Below are 7,437 nucleotides of genomic sequence, written 5' to 3'. Positions count from 1 at the left end.
CATGCACATATATATGGTATCCCTGCGATCGTAACAACTTGAACAATAAAATTAACACATTAATTAAACCGCCGGATGAACAGCGTCTAAAAAAAAATGCAAAAAACAACGGCAAAATTCTCTCTTTTCTCCCATTCCCCCCATAAAAAATGTAATAAAAGTTAATCTATAAGTCCTATGTACCCCAAAATAGTCCTAATTAAAACTACACATTGGCCCGTAAAAATCAAGCCAACATACGGCCACATCGACGGAAAAATAAAAAAATTACATCTCTTGGAATGCGGCGATGCAAAAACAAGTAATTTTTTTCTAAAAGGCTTTTTATTGTGCAAAAGTAGGAAAATTTGGTATCCCCGTAATTGTGCCAACCCATAGAATAAAGTTAACATGTTATTTACGCTGCATAGTAAACGGCGTAAATTTATAAAGTGAAAATCAATGCTGGAATAGCTACTTATTTTCAATACTCTCCTAAAATAAAGTTAATAAAAGTTAATCAATATATTATAAGCATCTAAAAATGGTACAATTACAAAATACAACTCGTCCCGCAAAAAACAAGCCCTTATACGGCTTTGTCGACGGAATAGAAAAAAAGTTACGACTCTTGGAATGCGACCGTGAAAAAACAAAAAATAATCCTTGGTCATTAACGCGCAAAATGGCCTGGTCATTAAGGGGTTAATAAACATATTTATTTCATTGGATAAATAAATGTGTGAAAACAAAATACGTGTCGACTAAATATATGTAAATAAAAGTGAAAGTGATAAAGAAAAAAAAGATGAGATACAAACTGATATTTGTGTGAAGTGAAACTGTATAAATGTATGTTATTTGGATTGTAGTATAGAAAATAACATCATAGGACTAGTATGTGATAAAACAAAACAAACAGGTGAGTAAAATATATATATATAAAATGTGAATTTGCCCAAAAAAAAAAAAAGTGAAAAACAATAATATATTACTTTTTATATAATCCTGTATAAAGTAGTTCCTCATTTAGACCCCTAGGGGTCATACATTTTAAACAATAAATCCATCTGGATTCATGCTGAAGCAGAATCGGAGCGGTATTACCACCCCGGATGTTTGACTTTATTTGTTCCAGACCCACAACTTTTAGGTTAGAGATCTTACCTCTGTGACTTTGTAGAAAGTGTGAGGCGACTGAAGTCAAGATTTTGTTCTGTTTGAAACTCCGGTCAGCTAAGGTGATATTTGACATATGCTGCTGCACTCTTTTGCGTAGTTCCTGGCTTGTTTGTCCTACATAAACTTTGGGACAAAAACAGGTAAGTGATAAATGACGTTCTTACTTCTTTTTTTTTATTTTTAAAAGGCTTTCTTTTATTAACTTTTTTCATAGTACAAAAGTACAAACAAAAACAAACCGCATACTGACCAAACAAAACTAGTTGGCAATAACAATCACCATAAAATATGAGACATTCACATTGCAAAAGACAGCATTTAGACAAGAAGGATCACATAAGGATATTTGTAAATTGCAATTAAAACAGGATCAGAACAGACAAAACAAACACCCATTCACACGCCAGCCACACATTCGCTCCACTCATCTCCCAGTGCTCCCACTCCAGCCAGTAAAAAACAGATTAGATAGCAGTGTCCAAGGTCTCCAACCACCTGGCATCTCCTGTTAAGGTATAACTTTTGATGCATGGGTACATACTTATTCACCAATTGCAACCAATGTTCAAGACTTGGACACACCGTGGCTTTCCATGCCATAATCATAACCTTCCTAGCACAAAACAAAGCGAAAAAATATTTTGTCATAATAGCCTTGTACTATCTCATTCATAATGCCCAAGAGGCACTCCTGAGGGGAGAGAACCCGAGGAAACTCAAATTTATCATGAAGGAACTCTACAACCTTAGACCAGAATGGCAAAATCCTGGGACATAACCATACACAGTGGAGGTCCATGCCAACATCCGACTGACACCTAAAACAGCTATCTGACCCTGAGGCCCCAATTCTTTGGAGTCTAACCGGAGTGTAATAAATGCTGTCTATGAATCGTGACTGTATTAAAGAATCTTGTGCACTAATAACTGAGTCAAAGAAGGAGAGCTCCACCTCCCTCCACCGACAAATCAGGAATATCTCCCTTCCACCCCAGGAACGCCCTATCAAATGGTCATTTTTCAGACGACAACAACAAGGCATATTTTGAGTAAGAGTTTTAGGAAGGTATGGGGTGCCAAGCAAGTCCTCCACTCTGAAAAACCCCAAAGCAGGCGTAACAGAACCAAACTGAGCCACACAGGCATGCCTTAATTAGAGATAATGATAAAAAGCCTTCCTCAAGACTCCAAACCTCCCCTCAAGCTCAGAAACGGAGACAAAACCACTATCAACAGAGTATAGCTGACCCAAAAATCGAACCCCCACCCCAGCCCACATCATCTCTCCCGGCAGGGACACCAGGTGAGGCAACCATGCATTGTTCCATAATGGAGTCCTAGGGGAGACAGAAGAATCTGCATCATCTCTCATTAATATGTGTGCCTTCCCCCAGGCACTAGCTATAGTTTTTAACGGTAGTGGCACCCGACACGAGTATTTAAACCTATCTAATAAGTTGGTAAGACTATCATAGGAAGTCATAAGTGCTCCTGCCAGCGCGGTGGCTGCATTACTTAAAATCAATATCAATCCACCAGTAAGCCAGCACCAGCTGCGAAGCCAAGTAATATAGATAAAGGTTGGGTGCTGCCATCCCCCCATTCTCTTTGGGGCCTGTAAAAGACTGAGACTAATACTAGGTGTGCCCCCCTGGCAGTAGAACTCACGTAGAATCCCATCCAGTTGTCCAAAAAATTGTTTGGGCAATATAATTCGACAAATATGGAGGAGGTAAAGAAATTTAGGCAGATATATCATTTTGAAAAGATTTATCCTACCATATAAGGAAAGGGGGAGGTTCCTCCAAGTTTTTAGCTGCTTTTCAGTAGAGGCCACCAACAGACACAGGTTACGTTCACGAAAACGTAGCAAATTAAGGGAAATCTGCACCCCAAGAATTGTAAATTGAGATTCGACCTGTAACGGGACAGAGAGACCCCGCCGGTAGCGATATTCTGCACAGAGAGGAAACATAACCGACTTAGACCAATTAACCGATAACCCGAAAAGGCCCCAAAAGTGTCAATCTGCTGTAGGAGCGAAGACAACGAAGGACCATCATCCGCCAAGTACACCAACGTATCATCCAAATATAGGGATATCTTCTCAACCAGAGAACCTCGAGGGACACCAGTAATAGAAGAGGAGTGCCTAACTGCCAGCGCCAGAGGCTCAATCGCAAGAGCAAACAACAAAGGGGAAATTGGACACCCCTGACGCGTACCTAGTCCCAAAGGGAATGGTTTAGAGACATCCAGATTTGTTCTCACTCTAGCAACAGGCCGTTCGTATAAAAGACGTACAAGATCAATTAATCTTGGACCAAAATTTAAACGGGAAAAGAGTATCCAAAGATATCTCCACTCAACCGAGTCAAAGGCTTTATATGTATCAAGAGGGAGAACAAAACCAAGGGAGGTATCATATTGCGCAGCATCAATATTGTGAAACAACCTATGTACATTAATATCCGTACCCTTCACAGGCATAAAGCCGGTTTGGTCAGGATGAACCAGGGACAAGATAAATTTGTTAAATCTAGTGGCTAATATTTTGGCCAGTATCTGGACATCTGAATTAATTAGCGAGATGGGCCGATAGGAGTCCGGAAGAGTCGGATCCTTCCCAGGCTTCAACAACACCATAACAAGAGCCTCTCTCATAGACGCCAGCTAAACCCCCATCTCCAGGGCATTAGAATATACTTCCTGAAGCCTGGGCACTACAACCTCACAGCTATCTTTATACCAATTGGCCCCCAGTCCATCAAGTCCAGGCATTTTACCAGTAGGCAAAAATTGAATTGCACTAGTGATATCATCGTCGGTAAGCGGGCTGTCCAACTCCTTTGCCTGCGCAGCAGACAAGCGCCACAAGGGGAGGTCATCTAGAAATCGTTCTATTTCTTCCGGGGGCCCACTACATCTGGAGCTATATAAGGCAGCATAAAAGTCACAACACTTTATTCAAGTCCTTAGGGAGAGTACATAGGAGTCCGTCAGAGGAGAGAATGGACGGAATAGAGGCGCTCCGACCTAGCCAGGTAAGCTAGAAGCTTGCCGTTCTTATCCCCAAACTTAAACACTGCTGCCTCAGTATACAGTATATGTTTTTTTGTTTGATCAACCTGTATAGTATAGAGTTCGCTCTGAGCCCCTGCCCATCGACTCTTCAAAACTGGACGGGGACCTGCAATATATTCTCTCAGCCCTCTGAATCTCCCCTACCAGAAACCTCTCATTCTCTCGGGACACTGCTCTACACCTTGTGACCCCTGACATAAAAAGCACCCCTAACAGTGGCTTTATATGCATCCCACACTACCAAAGGGTCCAGATATGAGGAATCAAGGTTCTTGACAAAGCCCTGGATAAGGGTATCATCCCAAAGAAAATATATGAGGGACTTGTCATTGAGGAGCCAAAGATTCCCACATTCTACCTTTTACCCAAGGTGCATAAGAATCTTTTGGACCCCCCGGGACGTTCGATCGTGTCAGGTATGGGTGGTCTCTGTGACCCAATCTGTAAATTTGTGGATTATTATCTTAAACCTATGGTCACCGAGCTACCTTCATACGTTAAAGACACGACGGAGGTCCTGGGCAGGCTAGATGGAATTCAAATAGAGTTGGACATGCTCCTTGTTACGGCTGACGTAGAGTCTCTGTACACATGCATACGTCATTGTGATGGCTTGGAGGCGGTCCGCTTCTTCCTGGGAATGAGCAACCGGGATGGCGATATGTGTAATTTCATTTTGGAACTTCTCCAGTACATTCTGACCCATAACTTCTTTGTATTTAAGGACCACTACTACTTACAGACCAGAGGCACTGCGATGGGAGCGGCCTATGCGCCATCCTATGCAAACCTGTTTCTTGGCTTTTGGGAGAGGCAGGTTTTTCATGGGGATGGCGCTCGGGCCGCAGAACATGTACATTGATGATGTCCTGTTTATCTGGCAGGGGTCAGAGTGTAGTCTGGCGGAATTCATGCAGCAGCTAAATTTAAACCCTTACAACATCAAATTAACCTACAAATCCCATAGACAACAGATAGATTTTCTGGATATAAGGATTTTTGCTGATTGTGATGGTTTCCTCCAGACTGACGTCTTTCGGAAATCCACATCAGTAAATTCACTGCTGCATGCTACGTCTTTTCACACACGGTCAACTGTCAAAGCCATCCCGGTTGGGCAGTTCATCAGGATGAAGCGGATCTGCTCTACCAATATACTTTTTGAACGGCAGTCAGACGATCTCAAAATCAGATTTGAGGATAGAGGGTATAGCACACGCCTTATAAAATCAGGGTATAATAGGGCTAGAAAAACACCACGATGTGACTTACTGCGATCGAAGAAATCCCCAACTGTAGATAACAATGTCCGATTTATCACGATGTATAACAGCCAATGGGACAAAATGAGGTCTATTCTTGGACAACATTGGCCTATTTTGAGATCTGAACCTGCCCTAGCACAATGCTTACCCTCAAAACCTATGATGACCGCTAAGAGGAGCAAAAACCTCAAGGACCTTCTCACTAAGAGTCATTATGTACCGAAACACGTCAACCCATTCAGCTCTCGCGAACCCAAAATCGGATGTTACCCATGTGGTGACTGTAGTGCATGCCCTAATATTAGTAGAGCCCTTGACTTTTTGACAGCAGACGGAATGAGGACATTCAAAATCAGAGATTACATCTCCTGCAGCACTACACACGTAGTTTACTATGCACTTTGTGGATGTCCTAAAATCTATATAGGTCTAACGTCTAGACAGTTGCAGATACGTACTAGAGAACACGTACGTGATATCATTGGAGCTGGTGCAATAAGTGATTACAGACAACTTAAAACTTTGTCTAGACATTTTAAACAACATCACGAATGTAACCCCAACTCTCTTAGGATTCGCGGCATTGACCGCATGCATTGTGGCATCAGAGGGGGTGACTTGAGGAAGGTGCTGGCCCAAAAAGAGTGTATGTGGATTGTCAAATTGGGAACCATGATCCCTGGGGGGCTGAATGAACAACTCAACTTCACCCCTTTTCTGTAATGGCAGGAAGGAGGTGAAGGGAAAGTGAGCCCTAATCTACCCACCGCCCTGTCCCTGCCTACTTGCAACGACCCGCCCTAGGCGACGAGGTACAACTGGGCGGCGGTCCCTACGCTGGCTAAGTGCACAGGAAGACAAACAGGGAACACGCAAGGGAAGGGGCAGTAGCCACGGAACGCCACGAGGAAACGGGGCGGCGAACGAACAGTCAGGACCAGGACGAAGTGAGTACACCCGAGCGGACACGGAGACAGAAGCAAGCCAGGGGCAAAGCAAAGCAGGTCAAGCAGAACTGCAGCAAGGCAGAAGCACGGCAGAAGCAGGCTGGAGCAAGCAGCAGTGGGGCCAGGAATCCAAAAGAATTACAAGCACTGAGGGAGAGCACAGGGCAGGTAATAAAGGGCAGGGGGCGGAGCTAACTCCGAGAGACCAGGCCGCGATAGGCTCTCCCACTCCTGAGCCTGCCACCCTGGTTGGTGGGAGAAGGTGTCAGTCGAACAGGTCTGGCCTCAGGTGTGGATTGATTAATCCCAGGAGTGTAGCTAGATGAAGTACCTGGCAGATCCCTAACAGTACTCCCCCTTTTATGAGGGGCCACCGGACCCTTACTAAGGGGACCCGGTTTAGTGGGGAAGAGGAGGTGGAACCTCCTGATCAATACCCCAGCGTGAACATCACGGGCAGGTACCCAAGTCCTCTCCTCCGGCCCGTATCCTCTCCAATGGACCAGGTACTGGAGGGAGCCCTGGACCATCCTACTGTCCATAATCTTGGCCACCTCGAATTCCACCCCCTCAGGGGTGAGAACGGGAACAGGAGGTATCCTCGAGGGGGACCAGGACGGGGAGCAGCGTTTAAGGAGGGAGGCATGGAAGACGTCATGTATGCGAAAGGATGGGGGGAGCTCCAGACGGAAGGATACAGGGTTGAGGACTTCAATGATCTTATAAGGTCCAATAAATCGGGGAGCAAACTTCCTGGAAGGGACCTTAATGCGCAAGTTCCTGGACGACAACCAGACCAAATCCCCGACGACAAACCGGGGGTTAGCAGAACGTCTACTATCCGCCTGAATCTTTTGTGCGCTCTGGGACGCCTCTAGGTTCTTCTGAACCTGGGCCCAGACAGTGCACAGTTCCCGATGAACCTCCTCTACCTCAGGATTATTGGAACAACCAGGGGAGACGGAGGAGAACCTAGGGTT

Source organism: Rhinoderma darwinii, chromosome 12, assembly GCF_050947455.1.
Source record: "Rhinoderma darwinii isolate aRhiDar2 chromosome 12, aRhiDar2.hap1, whole genome shotgun sequence".
Taxonomy (NCBI): domain Eukaryota; kingdom Metazoa; phylum Chordata; class Amphibia; order Anura; family Rhinodermatidae; genus Rhinoderma; species Rhinoderma darwinii.
Note: the sequence above shows the minus strand (reverse complement) of the source record.